This window comes from Heptranchias perlo, chromosome 19 (genome assembly GCF_035084215.1).
Source record: "Heptranchias perlo isolate sHepPer1 chromosome 19, sHepPer1.hap1, whole genome shotgun sequence".
Lineage (NCBI taxonomy): Eukaryota > Metazoa > Chordata > Chondrichthyes > Hexanchiformes > Hexanchidae > Heptranchias > Heptranchias perlo.
In genome coordinates, this window is record NC_090343.1 from 19,865,329 (window position 1) to 19,888,521 (window position 23,193).

Genomic DNA, 23,193 nt, shown 5'->3' on the forward strand with positions numbered 1-23,193 from the left:
CCAGCGGTAGGCCCATATTAAAGTTGGATTGGATGCTCGTTTGTCATCTACAGCTCGCCTGTCAAATTCAGACAAGGCCGGGGCTCAAAATCGTGGCCACCTCTTCAATGGGTGACTGGCCGACGCACCCAAATATCAAATTCAACCGTTAAAATTTTTAGGCAGGCCTCAGAATGCACTTGCTGTTTACACTTAAATATGAAAACTATTCATTAAATAACATAATTGAATCTATGCAAACATTTAATATTAACCTTGGTTAAAAGCAAAGAACATGGCGGTGATTAAGCTGACTCCCACTCCTCTGTTCCTTGTACATTTTGCATAAGCAGAAGACTTCTTTTAATTCCATATCTACCAAACTGGAACGACTGGTATGAAATACATTGAATAATTGGTCGGATTCTACCAAGGATTTACTGATGGGGAGAAGAGAATGTGCTGCACCAGACCGACCTAAAATGATTAGAACAAAGGTTCTGTACTGAAATAATGTACGGAAAGCTAATTAAAACATAAGGTGAATACTGTAATTAACTCAGGGTCCTCTACTTCAGTCTAGAAACTCACTTTCATATAGTGTCCATTAATAGCTAGTACATTTATATGTGCTGCTTTTGAAATTTAAATTAAGGCCTTATAGTGTGAGACTTGCTTGCAAGCTAATGGGATTGCATTATTTTAATGGGTTCCCAATAGAAGTTAATAATTCAAAGATGGTTATTAACCAAAGATGGTTAATAATTGTTATTAATTTTATATGTTCCTGTGCATTAGATTGCGGGGGACAGATGTTTTTCTAGTCCCCCCTCCAGTGTCACAATGTCCCTGAATCCACTGAATAGAAAAGTTCTTCTTGAAGGAAATTTCATGGGCTAAAGCTTTCAGAACAATTGAAAATCCCTGTGATAAATACTGATTTACACTTCAATAGCACTCTTTGTGTTCAATGGCTTCTCCCGACTGCTATTTTCACTTTGAAACGCCACATTCGCAGAAGCTGATTTTGCATTAAACTTCACGTTGGTCTTCATTGTTATCATATCTGTCATATTTTACCAACACGTTGCTCTTCAAGTAGGAAATGCTTCTCATTGTTAAAATATGATGAACATTCTACAGAAATCACAAAAACATTCTGAAGTCACATACCCTTCACAATAAATCAGTATCATTACAATGCACAGCCAATAAGCTAGTAAGTTGTTTTCTGAATGTTTAAAAAAAGATAAAAATCAAAATATATCACATTAGATCAATGTGCTTAAATGCTGTGAAAGGCTAAAAGGATCAAGTAAAGGTTTGTCTCACTGTGTTGAAATTATTAACTAAGCTGCTCAAATATTTAACTTTTGACTTTTAAAGAGGGAGTCACCATCAGTACTCATTTTAAAATCAATTACAAAGACCTATGAGTAATTTAACATCCTTTATTTTTGTCAGTTTCTGTTGACGTGTATGATATTTTTTGATTAAGTGGTAAATGCTGACACTCCCTTTAAGGGTAACTGGCGGAGGAGTTATTTGGGGGGGGGGGGGATTTCAATTCCTGGGTGGAAAGCTGGTGGGATGCATGAGCCGGGGAGCTACAGTGGGAGTCTTGGTCCATTTTAACATCTGGACCTCATTAACATTTCGCTGGATGAGCACCAGGTTTTACTGAGCGGAATGCCCATGGCTGACGATCCATTCAGTAGGCCACTAAAGTTGCATCAAGGCCCTAATGACATAATAGAATCCTGATTTACACGATACATGAGGCTGTCGCCTGACCATGGGGCGCCTCGACCGCCCAAGAAAACTGTGGCGTTGAAATGGCCGCGAGGCGGAAGAAGAGTGGTAACTGTCCCACTTGCATTTTCAAGAAAGAACCTCAGGATGATCCCAGCATGCTTCACAGCCAATCAAGTACTTCTGAAGTCTAGTCATTGTTGTTAATGGAGGGAAACGTGGCAGCAAATTTGTCCCTCAAACCCCAGTGAAATAAATAATCAGATAATGGTTTTTAGTCTTGTTGGTTGAGGGACCACTATTGTATAGGATACTGGGAGAACTCCCCTTATCTTCTTCGAATAGTACCATGGGATCTTTTACGTGCACACGAGAGGGAAAAGGGGGCCTTAGTTTAACATCTCATCCGAAAGACAGCACCTTCAACAGTGCACTGAGCTGTCAGCCTAGAGTATGTGGTCAAGTCTGGAGAGTGGAGCTTTAACCCACAATCATCTGACTCAGAGACAAGGGGAGTAACTTTAACCTTCAATGGAGGGTGAAATCGGGCGAGGTATAAAACCAGCGTTGCACCCGATCACGTCAATTTCCCGACGGGCGGGTTAGGTTAAAATTTTCCTTTAATGCTACCACGTAGCCAAGGCAGTCACCGGGGCCCCGATATTTCCAGGGACGTGGGGTGGGAGCCGGGTATGTGTCAATGCTGGGAAACCTGGTAATACCGGGAAGGCCAAATTTAACAGCAGGACCTCATTATAATTTTTTAATTCCGTTTCCCACCCAGCAACTGGCCAGATTGAGAGGCTGGCCGGTGCCGGGTGGGAAAGCCTGCAGTAGAGGTCCCCGACAATCGATAAGATTAGGGGTCATGGTGAGGGGGGGGGGTGGAATCTCGGAATGTGGCAGCAAGGAGGGAGAGATCAGGGAAAGATACATTGCAGGGGGAAGTCATTGCTGGGGGGGCAGACATTGCAGGGGGGGAGAGATTGCAGGGAGGGAGAGATCGCTGGGGCGAGACATTGCTGTGGCGAGACATCGCGGGGGGGGGGCAGCCGACTGTGAGGGGATTGGCAGATTGTGTGGGGGGGGGTCGAAGTGCAGTAGCGAGGAGAGAGGGAGGGAGATATCACAGGGGGAGACATCATGGAGGGGAAGACATCACGGGGGGTCGGCAGATCGCGGGGAGGTCGGAAGATCATGACAGGTTTGTTTGGGAGCCCGGGGGGCGGCACTCCTGTTCCTCCTGGCCCACAAGCAGTGCTGGGCAAGCACTTACCTGCTGGATCCAGCAGTTCTCGCCTCCCTTCACCTGTCCGGTTCCCTGAGCCTTGGGAAACACCATTAGCCGTCAGATTTAAATGGCTGCCAAAATCCGAGGAACGCAGCCTCATTTTAAATAGTATAATCACTGACCCGCCTCTCCAGAGCGGGTTCCTCGGCCGCCCCCAAACTCACTGCGGTAAAACTGGAAGTCGGTGCGCTCACAACGGGTTGGAGTCAGGTTTCACATTTTTAGCAATTTAACCACCCCTCCCCGACCCTCACCCACCGGTCGTGGGAGGGTAAAAATGCCCCCCACAACCGGGTTTCTGTTGGGCAGAGTGAGTTAAAATTCCCCCAGTGGGAGAACTGAATTTACATCAGCAGAACTAGTAACCCAGGATGCTTCAGTGAGCTTGTTGCTTTAACGGTATTCCTGTTAATTTGGCTACTTCACACATCTCAGTACCTTTTCTAAGCCAAATGTCCCAATCATTTTGCCAGCACTTGTGTCTTACATAAAAATATTCTTTGTTACTATTCTTTTTAAAGGTGCTGTTAATGAGACTCTCTCTTTAAATACAGAATAAAGAATACAATATTATTACTGGTGTTTCCCAAAAAAAATCTAACCTTACTTTCATGAATACAAAATTATTTTTAAAAAGAAAGTACGGCAACATTTTTTGCTATTAGATAGAAAATATGCATAGTTTGGAAATGAACTGAGACTCAGCATTCACTCTTATCGCTGTTAAATCGAGTTACATTGAAACTACTGCACAGAAACAGGTCATTCGGCCCCACTGGTCTATGCTGGCATTTATGCTCCACACGAGCCTCCTCCCTCCCTACTTCATCTAACTCAATCAGGATATCTTTCTATTCCTTTCTCCCTCCTGTGCTCATGTGTTAAAGAAATGTACAAAAAACTTTAGCAGTTACGCTCCATTTAAATGTGCGGTCTGAATACTGTGCCCTGATTTTCTTCCCTTTTTCTCCCCCCCCTTTCACTGAAGGCAGTTATTGATCATCTGATGCAGTTCCCTGGGTACTAATGGACTGTTCACAACACTTCAGCAAAATTTTACCATGCACTATGACTGAACTTAATAAAACCTTTGATACATATGTAAAAATAATATTCTGTAAGATTACATTTTATTTCAGGACTCCTACATCAACACAAAGGATAGTGACTGCTGACAACAAGATCTGGTCGACATGTTCATTGTTCAACAGGCTCGTGTCCGTGATCCTAATAGCTCCTTATCTACTTTCACACATGGAGCCAATGTAGCCTTATCAGGTAATCGGGAGAAGGGACAACATTTATAGAACTAATTCTATCAGTACATAGAAAATAAAACACACACTACACCAATACGTTCACTGTCAGCTGGTACAGCAGATAGCACAGGAGTACGATAAATAAAACTCCTTTTAGCTTTTTATCGTATTAATTTCAGTGACTTTTTCTAACAGTTTGAACACCATTAGCCTTAATTTTCCTTTGGCATTCTTATCGCAACTGCTGTATATTACAGGAAGACATAAGTACTTTCAGGTATTATGCATTCAAATGTTTTTCAGGCATTGTTACCAGCTTATCTCTAAACATAATGAGATGAAAATATTCAGGTGTTTTAAAAGACTAGATACAAATTATTAAGTCTGCCAAAGCCCTTGTCTTTTAATTATGACAATAATTCATCAGTTTTAGATATATGGGGGGAGATTTTCACTGGCTCTGCTGGGACGGAAACAGATCGGTAGCATCCTGAAAATCATGGGGAGAAACTTACCACCCTGTTCCTGCTCACATACTGAAAGGTTCCAGATACCATCCCCACCACTTTAAATGCCACGTTTAAAACGGGCCGCCGCTTATATTGGTCAAAAAGCGATAACCATTAGTATTTGCATTAACGCCAATTTGAAAGTTGCCGGTTATAACGTCTTCAGTACTCCGTTTATTTCGGACAGAAACAACTATGCTTACTATGATTTTGTATGAGTGAAATACACATGAAAAACTGATACATGTTTTTAAAAATATACTTATATTTAACAAAAATAACACTTCATGCACAATAATCCCAGCAGTCAAAATTTAGTGCCCAAATTAGGTGTTTGGGTTGTTTAAATGATTGTTGAGTGAAGGAGTTAAAATTTGTGTGTTTTTCCCACATCTTTGGATCTTGCTGAGATGCTCTACCTGATAACGGTTTGTTTCTGAATGACATTCAGAATGTCATTCAGAAGCAAGCCAGGGAGCCCTGCTCCCTGCTCCTCCAGTTTCCTGATGACCGCGGCCAGGGTGAGGTTGGCGTTGTGGAGCTCGGGGTCCATGGTCGAGTCTAGGGTCTGGCAGTAAGGAGGCTCGTTCAGGCAGTGGTCAGGGAACTGCAAATGCTGATGAGCAACGACAACATGTATATATATATATATATATATATATATATACACATATATATAGCTCTACCGTGTTATACTCGCCATCGTGTATAACGGGCAAATCGCGTTCGCACAAACCCGCCCGCTGTAAGCGGAGGGGATTGTAATTTAAATATGAAAATAAAAGTAGTTTGTGAACTGAAATCTTTTACAACACATACCTATATTAAACCCAACCCACAGTACAGTCTATGTTTAGAAAACTAAACTCTCTCACGATGCATCTGTCATTGTAATGAATCTTAAGGCAGCCCTGAGGCAAGCAAAGGAATATTTGGATTAAGAGTACGCTGATTTAACTACTTTAAATATAAAACGTTTTTATTTTTAAGTAAAGGAAGAACTCGTATTTATATGGCACCTTTCACATCCTCGGGGCGTCCCATAGCACTTCACAACCAATGAAGTACTATTGAAGTGTCGTCATGAAGTATAGTCTCTGTTGTAATGTAGCGAAACGCAGAAGGCAATTTGTGCACAGCAAGTTCCCACAAACAGCAATGAGATAAATGGCCTGATAATCTATTTTTGGTGATATTGGTTGAAGGTTAAAAGTTGGCCAGAACACAGGGAGAACTCCCCTAATCTTCTTCAAATTGTGCCCTGGGATCTTTTATATCCACCTGAGAGGGCGGACGGGGTCTTGGTTTAATGTCTCATCTTCAGGAAGAATAAGAATGTCAAAATTATCAAAAAAAACCTTAGAACCAAAGTTCTAATGAAGGGTCACACCCCCCTCTTTTAGCTGTTAACCTATCTCTGTGCATTTTAAACATTTATATTTTAAAAACTTAAAACATGAGGCTGGAAATCACTGTTGCTGGTAATAGTGGAGAAATCCAAAATACATTTGTATGACATTCCTCTGTCGACTAGTTTAATGGTGGTGTCATCCGGTTAAATGAAATGGGTTAATGCCTCCATTGAAATAGTGTCAGAGGAATGCCATGCAAATTGTTCATCTGATATTAGCGTCCACAATAATTATAGTCTGTATTACTTTTTTGACCCTGTCAATAAGGTTTATTTTCCTGTAGTAGAAATAAGAATCATTATAAACTGCATTCATTAGAAAAGCAGAAGTGCACAGAAACATGGTCCACAGGAAAAGGCGTGGAAGCTGACTGACTGTCTCCTGTCTACAATCTGTTATACTCCTTAATTATTAATGTCACTCCTTACCATTCCCCATTCATTCTCGGGATGTGCACGATGCTGACAAAGCCAGCATTTATTGCCCATCCGTAGATGTTAACCGCTCTCATATGAATAGTGCGGGACTCTCCCTGCTTACTGCACATTGGCAAAGGGACCTCCACCACAAACACATAAACAAACTGAAAACAGTTTTCAAAGTTACAGAATCTAAGAGGCAAACAGCCAACAATAACAACTTGCTTTTGTATAGTGCCTTTAAGGTAAAAAAAATGTTGCACAGAGGCCTGGGGAAATGGATGCTAAACCAAAGAAAGACAGATTAGGAGGGGTGACAAAAAGCTTGGTCCTCTTTAACCAAGCTTTTAGTCACCCATCCTAATATTTTCTTCTTTGGCTTGGTGATAATTTTTGCCTGATGACAGTCCTGTGAAGCGCCTTAGGACTTATTCCTACGTTAAAGGTACTATATAAATGCCAGCTGTTGTTATTTTTGCTGGTCAAAAAGGTGAGTTTTAAGCAAGGTCTAAAAGGAGGAACTAAAAAGAGAAAAGGAAGATAGAGAGGAAGAGATATATGGAGGGAATTCCAGAGAGTGGATCTAGGCTGCTGATGGTATGGCCGCCAATGGTGGGGTGAAAGAAGCGGGGGGAGGGAGATGCACAAAAGGCCAGAGTCAGAGGAACAGAGACTTTGGGCTCAATTTTGAAATGGTGGCGGGTTGGCAGTGGGGGGGGAGGGGTGAAGTTGCTCGTGGCAAACCCGAATTAAAAAAAACTTACCGTTTCCAATACGATCGCAATGTAATTGACGGTGATTAATGTTCTTTCTGGGTTTCGTGCCCGGCAGCCCCTGATTGACAGGCTGGCTGCCGACGGGTGCTGCAACACCAAGGTGGGGGGAGAGAAAGAGAGAAAGCAAGACGTCTTCCGCCCTGGACAGAAGATCGGGGGTGGGAGAGTGGAAGATCGGGGGTGGGGATCATAGGGGGGCAAGGGGAAGATGGGGGGGGGAGAGTGGAAGATCAGGGGGCTGAGAAGGAGACATCCGACGTCGGAGCAGGATGAAAAGATAGGCTGATTTTGTTTTTTAACTTTGTGCAATGGTTTTTTATTTAATTTATTTAGTTTATTTTTGCCTGATCCGGCCATTAACGCCGGGTTTTGCCAGGCGTGAATTGGAAGCCATGGGAAAGCCGCCCAGGTAAGTTAAAAATCATTCTAACTACCTAATATAGCACAAGTAAAGCGTCTTAAGTACCTCAATGAGGTACATTTGGTTCTTTAACTAATATAACTTCCGGACTCGGGAAGCCCGCGCGGACACAGGTGCATCTGTGGGAAACTCGGAAGTCGGCTGGTTGGAGCCGGCTTCCAAACCCGCTCTGCATTTTTGCAATTTACGCAGCTCCCCTCCCCCAATGCACCCGCAATTTACGTTTAAAATTGAGTCCTTTGAGAGGGAGGCCTTGTAAGGCTGGAAGTGATTACAGAGACAGGAAGGGTTCAAACCATGGAGGGATTAAAAGACAAGTATAGGAATTTAAAATTTGAGGCATGGGAACTGAGAGCCAATATAGATCAGCGACAACTGGGGTGATAGGTAAATGGAACTTGATGTGGGATAGGATACAGCAGCAGAGCTTTGAATCAGTTGAAGCTTATGGAGGTTAGATACTGGGAGTTAATCAGGTCTGGAGATGACAAAGACATGTGTAAGGATTTCAGCGGCAAATGTGCTGAGGTAGATGTTAAGGAGGTGGAAGTAAACATTTTTTGTTGTGGAGAGCACATGGGGTTGGAAACTCAGCTCAGGGTTGATCAGCATGCTAAGTATGTAAACAGTCTGGTTCAATCTGAGCTCTTAGCCAAGGAGGAAATGGACTCGGTAGTGAGGGAACGGAGTTTGTGTTGGGGCCAAACACAATAGCATCCTAATGTTTAACTGAAGGAAGTTAAGACTCATCCAAGACTGGATGTAAAATAAGCTATCTGGCAGCACAGAGTCAGTAGAGCGGTTGAGAGAGGTCGTGGAGAGGTGGAGCTGGGTGTCATCGGCGTACATTTGGAAGATGACGCTATGTCTGTGGACAATGTTGCCAACGCAAGCATGCAGATGAGGGAAACCATTGGTAGAGATACTCTGGCTAAATAGGTAAGAGTAGAATCAAGCAACGACAGTCTTACAGAGCTTGACAATGGGGACAAGGTGTTGGAGGAGCCTGGTATGGTCGCCCGTGTCAAAGAGTGCAGAGGTCAAGGAGATTGAGGAGGGATATTGCACCATCCTCACTGCGAATATCCTTTGATAATGTGGTTAGGACCATTTCGGTGCTCAGGGAGGGATGGAAGTTGGATTGGAGGGATTTAAATATGGAGTTGAGGGAGAGGTTGGCACAGAGCTAGCAGTTTCCATTCAAGGACCTTGGACAGGAAAGGCAAGTTCAAGTTGAGGTAGTAGTTACTGAGGACACAGGGGTTGAGGGTGGGGTTTTGAGGAAGGGGGTGATAACAGCCTTTAGCCCTATCCTTCAACCAATCTAATTGGTTTTGACAGGTTCCAGTCCCAGCTTCCGACTGAACTGATTGGTTTCTATCGATGACGTCCAACTACAATGAAAAAAGTTGACTTTTTTTGCGAAACATGAACAAGCTGACAATGGACGTGCTATTGGGGAGGGTTTAAACTAGCATGGTAGGGGGATGGGAACCTGAGTGCAGATTCAGAAGGGAGAGAAGCAGAGCTGGGAATGGAAGACAAAAAATTAGTAAGCAAGTTTGGAAGGCAGAGGAAACAAAGGTTAGAAAATAGACAACAAAAGAGATTGGCAGTGCTTAAGGGTATATACCTCAATGCAAGGAGTCTAGTGAATAAGGCAGATGAGCTAAGTGCACAGATAGACAAGTGGAAGTTTGATATCTTAGCTATTACTGAAACATGGCTTAAAGAAGGGCAGGAATGGCAGCTCAACGTTCCTGGTTACAGGGTTTTCAGAAGAGATAGATACGAGATAGACGAGAAGGAGGGGTGGATGGCAATATTGGTTAAAGAAACAATTACAGCTGTGAGGAGAGATGATATGTTAGAAGTATCATCAAATGAGGTCAAATGGGTTGAGCTAAAGAACAAAAAAGGGGCAATCACACTACTGGGAGTATACTATAAACCCCCAAACAGTCAGAGGGAGATAGAAGAACAAATATATAGGCATATTTCTGAGAAGTGCAAAAACAATAGGGCAGTAATAGGGGATTTCAAATACCCTGATATTAACTGGGTTATAAGTAGTGTAAAAGGTAGAGGGCACAGAATTCTTAAATTGCATTCAGGAGAACTTTTTTAGCCAGTACATAGCAAGCCCAACAAGAGAGGGAGCAGTTGTGGACTTAATTTTAGGGAATGAAGCTGGGCAGGTGGAAGGAGTATCAGTGGGAGAGCATTTTGCTGGTAGTTGTCATAATTCAGTTAGGTTTAGCATAGTTGTAGAAAAGGACAAGGTAGAACAAGAGTAAAGGTTCTCAACTGGGAAAAGGCCAATTTTACTAAGCTGAGAAGTGATTTAGCAAAAGTGGACTGGAAAGAGCTACTTGAAGGTAAATTAGTGTCAGTGCAGTGGGAGGCATTCAAGGGAGAGATTGTGAGAGTTCAGAACAAACATGTCCCCACAAAGAAAAAGGGTGGGACTGCCAAATCTAGAGCCCTCTGGATGTCAAGGAGCATACAGGGTAAGATACGGCAAAAAAGGAAAGCTTACGTCACATACCGAGAGCTCAATACTGCAGAAAGCCTAGAGGAGTATAGAAAGTGCAGGGGTGAAATTAAAAAGGAAAATAGGAAAGCAAAGAGAGGGCATGAAAAATACTGGCAGGTAAAATCAAGGAAAATCCAAAGATATTTTATAAATACATAAAGAGCAAGAGAATAACTAAGAAAAGAGTAGGGCCTATTAGAAACCAATTAGGTAATTATGTGTGGAGGTGGAAGATGTGGGTATGGTTCTAAATCAATACTTTGCGTCTATCTTCACAAAAGAAGGGAACGATGCAGAGATTATAGTTAAGGAGGAGTGTGAAATATTGGATGGGATAAACATAGTGAGAGAGGAGGTATTTAAGGGTTTAGCATCTTTGAAAGTAGATAAGTCACCAGGCCTGGATGAAATGTAACCCAGGCTGTTAAGAGAAGCAAGGGAGGAAATAACGGAGGCTCTGTCCATCATTTTCCAATCCTCCCTAGCTACAGGCATGGTGCCAGAGGACTGGAGGACTGCTATCGTTGTACCATTGTAGCGTTGTTTAAAAAGGGAGAAAAGGATAGACTTAGTAATTACAGGCCAGTCAGTCTAACCTCAGTGGTGGGCAAATTATTGGAATCAATTCTGAGGGACAGCATAAATCGTCATTTAGAAAGACATGGGTTAATCAAGGACAGTCAGCATGATTTGTTAAGGGAAGGTCGTGTCTGACTAACTTGATTGAATTTTTTGAGGAGATAACGGTCGATGAGGGTAACGCATTTGATGTAGTGTACATGGATTTTAGCAAGGCTTTTGACAAGGTCCCAAATGGCAGACTGGTCAAAAAAGTAAAAGCCCATGGGTTCCAAGGGAAAGTGGCAAGTTGGATCCAAAATTGGCTCAGTGGCAGAAAACAAAGGGTAATGATTGACGGGTGTTTTTGTGACTGGAAGGCTGTTTCCAGTGGTGTTCCGCATGGCTCGGTACTAGGTCACTTGCTTTTTGTTGTATATATTAATGATTTGGACTTGAATGTGGGTGGCTTGATCAAGAAGTTTGCAGATGATACAATAATTGGCTGTGTGGTTGATAGTGAGGAGGAAAGCTGTAGACTGCAGGAAGATATCAATGGACTGGTCAGGTGGGAAGAAAAGTGGCAAATGGAATTCAATCCAGAGAAGTGTGAGGTAATGCATTTGCGGAGGGCAAGCAAGGCAAGGGAATACACAATAAACGGGAGGATACTGAGAGGTGCTGGTATGTCATCAAACATAGAAAAGTACAGAAATCTGATAACCTTGAGCATCCCCTGGGTTATCCTTAAAGACCCCTAGAGTCCATAGAGTCCAGTTTAAAAATACATTCAAGTAATTTTAACTTTGGGCGATGATATCGAATCAGATACCTTCGTCAATCAAAGGGAAATTCGGGAGTGGTGTATAACGGGCAGCCAATTTGATATCGCCTATTTTATACCATTGACCAAAAATAAAATTACTCCCAATGACTTTTTCATAGGCCTCTGTAAAAAAAATACCATGAGGGTGATTTTCATCTTGCTGCTGCCCCGTTTACGCCTAAAGACGGGATGGTTGGATGACCAACATTCCATGGGGCATGGACCCGCCGACTTACCACTGATTATCCACCAGTTCTGATTTTCAGGCCAGATCTCCCGCCGGAAACAAGAGGAAGTCTCAATAATATGTGCTAATCAGCGTCAAATGGCGCAGCTAAAACCCCAAAGCCATTTTGGTCTCTTCCTGTGTAGCTACCGCCAGTTCCTCAACCCACCCACAAACCATGTGCAGTACAGGTCAGGAAGCGGCCATTTCCAGCAGTATTTAAAGGGATCCTCAGCTGCTCTCAGCTAATTCGCTGGACAGTTTGGGAGACATTTTACTTGTATTGGATACTTTTTTTTACTATTTAGACTATATTAAAGTTGTTGTGGCAGTACAATGTTCTAAACTCTTAAGTGGCTTCTGGCAGTGCAGTTTTTTCTTCATAGGGGTCCTTCTGCTAATTCCACTCTGGCTAGAGGATGAAAAGCAGAAAAAGCAGGAAGGAGCAAACAAAGGTGCAGCTGCAGGGAGAACAAATAAAAGGAAGCGAGCTCACAGGAATCCTTACCCTCCTAACATTGTGTATAGGCCCAGGACAACACACCTGCCATTTTGTGAGGAGCAGTGCATAAGGAGACCCTGCTTCTCCAGGCAGGCTGTTACAGAGTTGTGTCACCTCCTGAAACAAGACCTACAATCAGCTGCCAGAGTTAGCACAGCATTGCCTGTTGTCAAGGTAATTGCAGCCCTGACTTTCTTTGCCTCCAGCTCCTTCTAAGCTGTCAGGGGGATATCAGTAACATCAGTCAGTCTGCAGTTCATGCTTGCATTAGGCAGGTTGACTTATTTTTTATTCATTTTTGTGATGTGGGCATTGCAGGCAAGGCTGCCATTTATTGCCCATTTCTAATTGCCCTGAGAAAGTGGTGGTGGGCCTTCTTCTTGAAAAGTTGATACTGCTTTGATACAACTGAATGGCCTGCTAGGCCACTTCAGCAGGTGGCTAGGAGGGACTGGAGTCACATGTCGGCAGGTTTCCTTCCCTAAAGTGCATTAGTGAACCAGTTGGGTTCTTACGACAATCTGACAACTTCATGGTCACTTTTACTGATACCAGCATTTGATTTCCAGGTTTTATTTTAAACTGAATTCAAATTCACAAACTGCCAAGGTAGGATTTGAATACACATTTTCTGGATTATTAGTCTAAGCCTCTGGATTATTAGTCCAGTAACATGACCACTACACCACTATGCCCTTATGGTTTGCTAGGGCAAACACTTTCATCACTTTCCCTATGGACAACTGGAAGCAGCCAAATAGGGCTCTGGGATTTACACAGATTACAGGCTTCCTCCAAGTCCAGCACATCATTGACTGCACATACATTATCCTATGAGCTTCTTCACACGACCCTACTGCCTTCATGAATTGCAAGGGCTTCCACTTCAGCAATGCATCATGCAGGTCTGTGCCCGATTTCCTGACGGCTGTCATGATATTTTTATTTTGCAGCAATCCTCCATTCTACCACCTTTTGCCCCTCCACAGCAAGTGAGAGGCTGGCTAATCGGAGACAAGGGCTATCTCCTGCAGTAGTTCAATGACTTCTCTCAGGAACCCACACTAGGTGGTCAAACTGCACTGCAATCAGATCCATGGCTCAACTAGAGTTAGAGTAGACCAGTGGAGTCCTCAAAGAATGATTTCACTGCCTGGACAGGTCTGGTGGCTTCCTGCAATATAGTCCACCAAGAATGTCCCGTATGATAGCGGTTGATGTTTGCTGCATAACTTTGCTCTGCAAAGTTATGCAGCACATGGAGAAACTCTTGGATGAAGATCTTCAGCATGATGAGAGAAACGACACTGATAACATAAGAATGGCAAAGAATTGAGAGAGCTCCAACAACTGCCCACAGCTACAGCTCTTCAACAGCAGCTTAATGAAGAACGCTTCAGCTGAACATTCCCTGCTTTCAGTCATGTCCAACATCTGTCTCAGTCCTTCCACCATTGAATCAAGGGCATGCACCAAAGGTCAACATTTAAATTCATGTCAATTGGGAGAATTGTGGGGCCCTTGGATGACATCATGCTATCTACTGCACCAGAGATGTGCTCTACACTGCCCATCATTGAAAAGTGGACTTCCCCTTTAAGGGGCTGCAGGCTGCCTTTAAGTAGCAGCCACCCTTAGAAAATCAATTTCACCAACTGTAAAATTGAATTCCATCAACGTAGTTTGAATAGAGGGAGGTCAGCCCAATAGTATAATTTTGTCTGCACATCAACCAAACATGTTGCATGTTAAGTTCCATCCCACTGAGGACAAGATTTCTTTATTGTTAATGGGGATATTTAAAAGAACAAAATCCATGATGTCTAAAAACATATGCCAAGATTTTTTGTGCGCTAAATGTCCATTATAAATCATATTTGAAATAGGGTTTAACATCTCCTATGCTGTTAGACTGGGGCTCAGTCACAGTTCTTCCATGTATAGTTTACCATTTCCAAAATGTCAGTGAGTTGCAGAACTACAGAGAATAACTAATGGAGACTTCAGATGAAGTGGTTCCTAATCACTGTGACTCATGCTCTTTCATGTTTTTGAGGTGCACTGACCATTGTCCTTGTGAGATGGTTCTATGGAAAATCATGCAGCTGACAATGGTGTTATGCCTGTCAGATGTCATTTATCAAATGTTGCATGTCCTTGTCTCCCTGACAAGCTTCCTCATTATCTTCCTCCTCCTCAGACATGACAGTGCTGCATTCTGTGTAGATATGAATGTATAATGGGGATTTTAATTCCCTCTATCTGACAGAAACCGGGTGGTACAGGAATTAAAATCAAAGTGGTCCACTTTGGAGGACAATACGAGGTAAATCAAGTAAATAAATAACTTAATTGACAACTTAATCCTTGCAATGAAGAAAAAAATGCCTTTAATATTCCTAAATACAAACTACATTAAGTATTTATTATAAAGATCTCTTTTCTTGCCAAAACAAAGAATTTCCTTCTCTTGTTGCTATGAAATGTCACATCAGTAAAATGTTATTGTTTCGTTTCCTACATTACAACAGTGACTACACTTCAAAAGTACTCCGTTGGTTGTAAAGTGCTTTGGGATGTCCTGAGGTCATGAAATATGCTATATAAATGCAAGTCTTTCTTGTTTCTTTATTGTTGCACAGAATCCATTTTTTTTTCCTTCTGTAAAAGCAAGTTTCCCTTCCACTTCAATGGTGGGCAGACAATTTTCTTTGCATTAATTTCACACGAATATACATAGAAAAATATTTAAATGTAATTTATTTCACAATTAGCTGGACAGAACTTCTATCATGTAAGGCACTCTGTTCTTTTTCCTTACAACCTAAAGATGGTATTGGAGCTTTTAACCTCTCGTTTTGAGAGCAATAGACTCTTTAAAGTTTCCCCTTCAAACTCTAAGTATTCGTTTAAATGAGGCCACGGTCCAATGGTCCACGGCTCCTACTGCACCTCCTGGACGGTCAGCCGGAACATTCTGCCAGCCAACTGCCTGGGGGTTAAAATTCCCCCTTACAATGTATTTAAATAAAAAAACAAGCAATGGGGATGTGTTGTTATGTATTATGTGTTACCCTATCAGCATCTATAGTATGGTAAACTGCATTACAAGTTGCTGATATTTTTACTGAATAAATCACATATCATTTATAATATCCAAAAATAACTTACCAGGGTCCAAGGATCCAAAGGATGTGGTCTCTTTGCTCTTCACAAGGTTGAAAAGTATGGCTGGTTCCTTTTTAGTAGCAGTCAGGTTTCCTCTTGGTGTCACAACTCCACCCTTTATCTACTCTTTCCTACGAATCACCCGTCAAACCTTTTAAAGGTCATTGTAGCAGTTTTATATTCCGTTCTTGGGCTATTTTTGCCCATGCAATTTGGTGGGGTATTTGTGCAGCCCATATTTTGTCTTTTCATTTAAAAACTATTTGGCCTTGATGTGCAGCTTCTGATAGGAAGCATACACATTACATTTAATTTTCTCAAATTAACTGTCAACAGAAAACCACCTTTTATATTGTCCTAAGGAGACCTAGGAAAAAAACATTCACATGGAGACCCATGCAGTGCTCCTGAAAAAGACCTGTTGGAAACCAGAGACCTGTGATTACCATTGCTAAAATTAGAAAATATAGCTTTGGACTTTTACTTTTAAATGGTGACATCATGGTAGCTCTTGAGACCCAGGAAAATCTGGGTCTGTGTTCACATCACAGAGTGCCACTGATGGTGGGAATACTGTGCTCCTGCTGTCGCCAGCACTCTAATGAGATAGAAGTACCTTTAGGTCACACTTGTTAACAGTACTGAAATGGGCACTTTCCTGTTAATTTGTTTAAGTATTCATTAGACTTTGCATTGGATGTTTTCATTTACCATTGATGATAAATTGTTTTGCAATAATGGAAAATACCATAAAGGTTCATTGGTATCAATGTGTTTAATGCCTAGTTACTCCAAAAATGCCTACAAAATTATTCTGGTACCAAAGAGAATATTTTTCAATAAAACCAAATATTCATTGTGAATCCTTAGTTAGAATGTATTCATTAAATCAGAACTTGTTCTAGTAGCAGCTATAGGAACAGAGGTGTTCTTTTGATTCTTCCTAATTTTTTTTACATAATGAGCTACTGTTTCATGTTCATACAGTTAACTTTTCAAAAAAGTCTAAAGGGATTCTTTATAATCATAGCAAGAGGAAATGGCCTATTAAAGTACCGTTGATTAGCAACAGGAATGCATACCCTGACAATGTTAGCTTAGTAACACCGGTCTCAGTTTTGGCTGGCACCAGGCCTGATAAGTGTTTGAACTGGTACTTGGAGTAGAGTTTGTTCTAAGTACCACTGAGATAAGGATCTGACCTGCTCCATTTACATTACCGGCATAGCACAGCAGTTCAGATAACAAAGGCTTCACTTTTTAGGAAATGTATAAGTATGGTAACGATCATAGAAGCATATTTCTGTCATGATGTGTATAGATGATGCTGCACTTGAAGTTGTCAAATACAATCTTCATTCCATGTGCAAAGCAGTTATGCAGGCCTCCCACAAGTTGGACTAAATGTTGGTTACAGCATCACACTTACACAATGTTTGTGAATGAGTTTTGTGTGGTGTACCTCCTGTGGCATTGCATATGGAGACGGGAAACCAAGTGTGGTCTTCAGGTGAAAAGGGGTTAGAGAGCAGGGGTTAATTGAACCAGGGAGTGCGGATGCAATTCAGTCCTCACTTTAAAGTCAGACATTCTATCCTTATTTTGTATAATACTTTGACAAAACCTAGGAAAATTTGAAAAGCAAAGAAGTAGAGTTAGTTGCAGCATAGGAGTTTCTCTACAGTACAGGCTAAGGAGCTGGGAGACACAAAGCTGAGGTGCCAGAGTGTCACCACTGGTGGGAGCATGTAATTATTGTGTGGCAAGTTTACATAGGCAGTTTGCATTATAAATTTATAATAAATTCCACATTCTATATATGTGGGATAATGGGCCTATGTTGCATGCCGTTCTGGGCCATAAAAAGTTTTTTAAAAAATGTATCACAACAGTATTAGGGAATACAAATACATCAATCTTGAAATTGCACTGTGGGATATAAGCAAACAAATGCTAAACATGTTCTTCCGAAATGACCACAGCTGCTACTTTAGCGGAGGTATTAAAAATAGCAGAGAATACTTTCAGATGACCACATTAAGCATTCGTACATTGGTGTACCTAAGCACAATTTCAGGACCATGGAATCTAAACAACACCATAACTAATGGGATAGTTATTGTAATGTGGAGCTCAGAAATAGGCTTCAACAGCAACATGGCTGTTGGGGAAAGTCCTTGAATTGGTTTTATATCAGAATAAATAAAGGAAAAGAAAAAAAACTGCAAATGCTGGAATTCTGAAACAAAAGCAGAAAATGCTAGGAATACACAAGTCAGTGAGCATCTGTAAAGAGAATACCTAGGTTATTGCTTTGGATGTATACCTGAAAGTGGAGACATCAGAACAAATGAAATGGAGACGAAGAAACTAGGAGAAAGAGATGGAGCCTTTCCAGGAAGTGGGATTGAAAGAAGTACATTCCAGGTGCGAGGGACTGGGCTTGTAATAGATGTCTGTAGAAAGCCCATTGCTAGAGATTTTAATGGAATACTTATTTTATTAATAATTGCACTGGATATTGGATATAAACTGAAATAAATGCATTTGTACAAAACTCCTTTGTTGGTTATTTTAAATTATTTGGTTAAAATAAATGGATTAATGCCTTTATATGAATAGTGAACAAAGGAATTTCACATGAACCCATTAACATTTTGTTACAAATATTGCACATTGCAATTTCAACACAATAATCTCCAGTCAGAGAACTTCAATCATTAAAAAAAATATTGGAGGTGACTCAATTGCAATCTGTGCCAAGTTAGCTTATCTCAGTCAGGGTAGTGGTTGCAGTGCTACTATTGTCCTCAGTGTCCTTGTGGAAGTTTACTTAGGGAAAAAGTCAATGAGAATTCTTGCTCTTAATCATTACCAGTGAAGTACCAATGTGCGGACATTAAATGAAGACAGAATTCAGCTTGGCTGTGATGGCCCATGTTTGAATAGCCTGTTGATACTCACTTACAAGGATCCCAAAATAGGCACTTGGAGAAGGTAGTGGAGGGTGATCAATGCTCCAGCAACAGCCCTAATTTTAACTTGGAGCAGGAATTGGGCAGGCAGGGGCAAACCCCTCCTGACGATGCCAGCGTGAGGCCCAGCCAATTTTTGATGCCCAGGCCTCATTTGAATAAGATTGGTGGGCTGCCCAACCAATCGTATTGGGAAACGGGCAGCCCACCCATTTTCACAGTGCAATTTCTGGTGGGCCGTCCGAGGGCTATATAAAGCGAAAATGTACCTCTTAAAGTGAGGTTGCATTCCCTTCTGCTCGATTTGCTTGTTAGATTGCTGGAAGAAGGATCAAATATTAGAAAAAGTTGCAGTGCTGCCCCCAGGTTTTCTGATGTCTCCCTGGAGGTCCTGATGGAGGAGGTTAGGACAAGGAGGAAGATCCCAGCACCCACAAGGCGGCGAATATCCAGCAGGCCTGAACAGAGGTGGCTGAGAGGGTCAGTGCCAGCAGCATCATCAGGTACAGTGATATACAGTCAGGAGGGAGTGGCCCTGGGAGTCCTCAACATTGACTCCGGACCCCATGAAATCTCATGGCATCAGGTCAAACATAGGCAAGGAAATCTCCTGCTGATTACCACCTACCGTCCTCCCTCAGCTGACGAATCAGTCCTCCTCCATGTTGAGCACCACTTGGAGGAAGCACTGAGGGTAGCAAGGGCACAGAATGTACTCTGGGTAGGGGACTTCAATGTCGATCACCAGGAGTGGCTCAATAGCACCATGACTGACCAAACTGGCCGAGTCCTGAAGGACATAGCTCCCAGAATGGGCCTGCGGCAGGTGGTGAGTGAACCAACACGAGGGAAAAACCTATTTGACCTCGTCCTCGCTAATCTATCTGTCAGAGATGCATCTGTCCATGACAGTATTGGTAAGAGTAACCACCGCACAGTCCTCGTGGAGATGAAGTCCCGTCTTCGCACTGAGGACACCATCCAACATGTTGTGTGGCACTATCACCGTGCTAAATGGGATAGATTCAGGACAGATCTAGCAGCTCAAAACTGGGCATCCATGAGGTGCTGTGGGCCATCAGCAGCAGCAGAATTGTATTCCAGAACAATCTGTAACCTCATGGCCTGGCGTATTCCTCACTCTACCATTACCAACAAGCCAGGGGATCAACCCTGGTTCAATGAGGAGTGTAGAAGAGCATGCCAGGAGCAGCACCAGGCGTACTTAAAAATGAGATGCCAACCTGGTGAAGCTACAACTCAGGACTACATGCATGCTAAACAGCGGAAGCAACATGCTATAGACAGAGCTAAGCGATTCCACAACCAACGGATCAGATCAAAGCTCTGCAGACGTGCCACATCCAGTCATGAATGGTGGTGGACAATTAAACAATTAACGGGAGGAGGAGGCTCTGTAAACATCCCCATCCTCAATGATGATGGAGTCCAGCACGTGAGTGCAAAAGACAAGACTGAAGCGTTTGCAACCATCTTCAGTCAGAAGTGCCGAGTGGATGATCCACCTCAGCCTCCTCCCAATATCCCCACCATCACAGGAGCCAGTCTTCAGCCAATTCGATTCACTCCACGTGATATCAAGAAATGGCTGAGTGCACTGGATACAGCAAAGGCTATGGGCCCCAACAACATCCCGGCTGTAGTGCTGAAGGCTTGTGCTCCAGAACTAGCTGCATCTCTAGCCAAACTGTTCCGGTACAGCTACAACACTGGCATCTACCTGACAATGTGGAAAATTGCCCAGGTATGTCCTGTCCACAAAAAGCAGGACAAATCCAATCCGGCCAATTACCGACCCATCAGCCTACTCTCAATCATCAGCAAAGTGATGGAAGGTGTCGTTGACAGTGCTATCAAGCGGCACTTACTCACCAATAACCTGCTCACCGATGTTCAGTTTGGGTTCCGCCAGGACCACTCGGCTCCAGACCTCTTTACAGCCTTGGTCCAAACATGGACAAAAGAGCTGAATTCCAGAGGTGAGGTGAGAGTGACTGCCCTTGACGTCAAGGCAGCATTTGACCAAGTGTGGCACCAAGGAGCCCTAGTTAAATTGAAGTCAATGGGAATCAGGGGGAAAACTCTCCAGTGGCTGGAGTCATACCTAGCACAAAGGAAGATGGTAGTGGTTGTTGGAGCCCCAGGACATTGCTGCAGGAGTTCCTCAGGGCAGTGTCCTAGGCCCAACCATCTTCAGCTGCTTCATTAATGACCTTCCCACCATCATAAGGTCAGAAATGGGGATGTTCACTGATGATTGCACAGTGTTCAGTTCCATTCGCAACACCTCACATAATGAAACAGTCTGTGCCCGCATGCAGCAAGACCTGGACAACATCTAGGCTTGGGCTCATAAGTGGCAAGTAACATTCGCACCAGACAAGTGCCAGGCAATGATCATCTCCAACAAGAGACAGTCTAACCACCTCCCCTTGACATTCAACGGCGTAACCATCGCCAAATCCCCCACCATCAACATCCTGGGGGTCACCATTGACCAGAAACTTAACTGGACCAGCCACATAAATACTGTGGCTACAAGTGCAGGTCAGAGGCTGGGTATTCTGTGGTGAGTGACTCACCTCCTGACTCCCCAAAGCCTTTCCACCATCTACAAGGCACAAGTCAGGATTGTGATGGAATACTCTCCACTTGCCTGGATGAGTGCAGCTCCAACAACACTCAAGAAGCTCGACACCATCCAGGACAAAGCAGCCCGTTTGATTGGCACCCCATCCACCACCCTAAACATTAACTCCCTTCACCACCAGCGCACTGTGGCTGCTGTGTGTACGATCCACAGGATGCACTGCAGCAACTTGCCAAGGCTTCTTCGACAGCCCTCCCAAACCCGCGACCTCTACCACCTAGAAGGACAAGGGCAGCAGGTACATGGGAACAACACCACTTGCACGTTCCCCTCCAAGTCACACACCATCCCGACTTGGAAATATATCGCCATTCCTTCATCATCGCTGGATCAAAATCCTGGAACTCCCTTCCTAACAGCACTGTGGGAGAACCTTCACCACACACACTGCAGCGGTTCAAGAAGGTGGCTCACCACCACCTTCTCAAGGGCAATTAGTGATGGGCAATAAATGCTGGTCTTGCCAGCGACGCCCACATCCCATGAATGAATAAAAAAATAAATCCCCAGGACCTGGTTTCAATGTAGAAAGAAATTTAATGATACCACTAGAGCAGCAAGGGTGAGTACAGATCTCCATCTCCTTCAACAGCACCCGCCAACACTCTTTTCACTCCTTCCCCCAGCAATCTCAATTATTTCCTAGCTTCCATCACATCCTGCAAAATCCAAAAAAAGGGTACACTCCACCGCCTCTCTTTCTGATTCCAAGCACACTCACCTCTTCCTTTGCAGTCATCGCACCAGATACTAACAGTATTCTCTTCACACATGCTAGCAATTGCAGAACCAGCAACTCCTCCCAGGACTCCTTCCTCACTTTACATTCCAGACACTTGGATTTCCATTTATCACCTCCCCAACCTCATGCCATGTTGCCTCTTCTGCAGTTCTCAGCCGATGCACTATATGCAGAAGGCCTACACATCTCCACTTTCCTTTTCAAGAGCGACTCACAAACTCATGCCCTCTCTTTCTGCAGGACAATAAAGCACACCATGCCTGGGAAAGGAAAAAGACCGGCAGAGCAGTACTTGACATCTTTGCCCTCACCCAAATAGAACAGGAAGCCTTGGCGATCGTGGGAGTGGCAGTGATGCTATGGGAGTGGTACGTGTTGCCTTCTCACAGGATGTCAGCATGTTTGCTCCTTTGCCACCCCCTCAACCAATGCCTTTATGTACAAGGATATGAGCTGTTCCAGACTGCCCCGGCAACAGCCGAGGTACAGTAGTCTGCAGCCTGGCCCTCACAGGCTCAAGTATCCAGAAGTCGCTGTCTTTGAGCATTTCAAAGGTCCCAAAATGACCGACAGAAGCCTTCCACCTGCTTTGATGAGGCCACTAGGGGGTAGTTCCTCATAGGAGTAGTGTAGTTAGTAAACCATTTTAGAAAGGAACCATAGTTTGACACTTGGGAGAGAAATGAATTCAAAACAATTATTGTGTTTGGCGTAAAATTATATATCTTTATATCACATTTGGCACTTCGGTCTGCAGTGTGGTTTATAGCAGCACCTGAGTCTGCGTTATCAGTATGTCATTGATCTAGACGTTGGCTGAATGGTTTCAGTGTATAACTATACAGGGCAGGCAAATGTACAGGCCTCTGGAATCACTGTACAATTAACTACAAGGCGTTGAGGTGACCTTCCTTCTTCTGCTGCTTCTTCAGCTTCACCCCGTCTTACTTGTCCAATGAGGACTACTGCTGTTGCTTTGGCTCCTCCAAATGCAGACCTCTCTGTATAGCAGGGTTGTACAGGGTGCAGCACACCACTGTGAAGTGGAAGACTCTTTGTGCGACATATTGTAGGGAACCCCCAGTGCTATGGAGACACCTGAACCTTAGTTTGAGGAGCCCTCTGAAGTGCTCAATTATGATCCTGGCGATCCCAAGGCTCTGATTATATA

At 43.2% G+C, this 23,193-nt stretch overlaps 1 long non-coding RNA gene across 2 annotated transcripts in view; it reads right to left on the minus strand.

Moving 5' to 3' along the window:
* LOC137335206 (uncharacterized) overlaps nt 1-15,937 on the minus strand; it is a 47,858-nt gene extending 31,921 nt beyond the window's left edge. For both annotated transcript variants that reach the window (XR_010966360.1, XR_010966361.1), the window contains exon 1: nt 15,638-15,937. This is a non-coding gene — a long non-coding RNA (uncharacterized lncRNA). The remainder of the gene's footprint in view (nt 1-15,637) is intronic.
* Between the last annotated feature and the right edge of the window lie 7,256 nt (nt 15,938-23,193).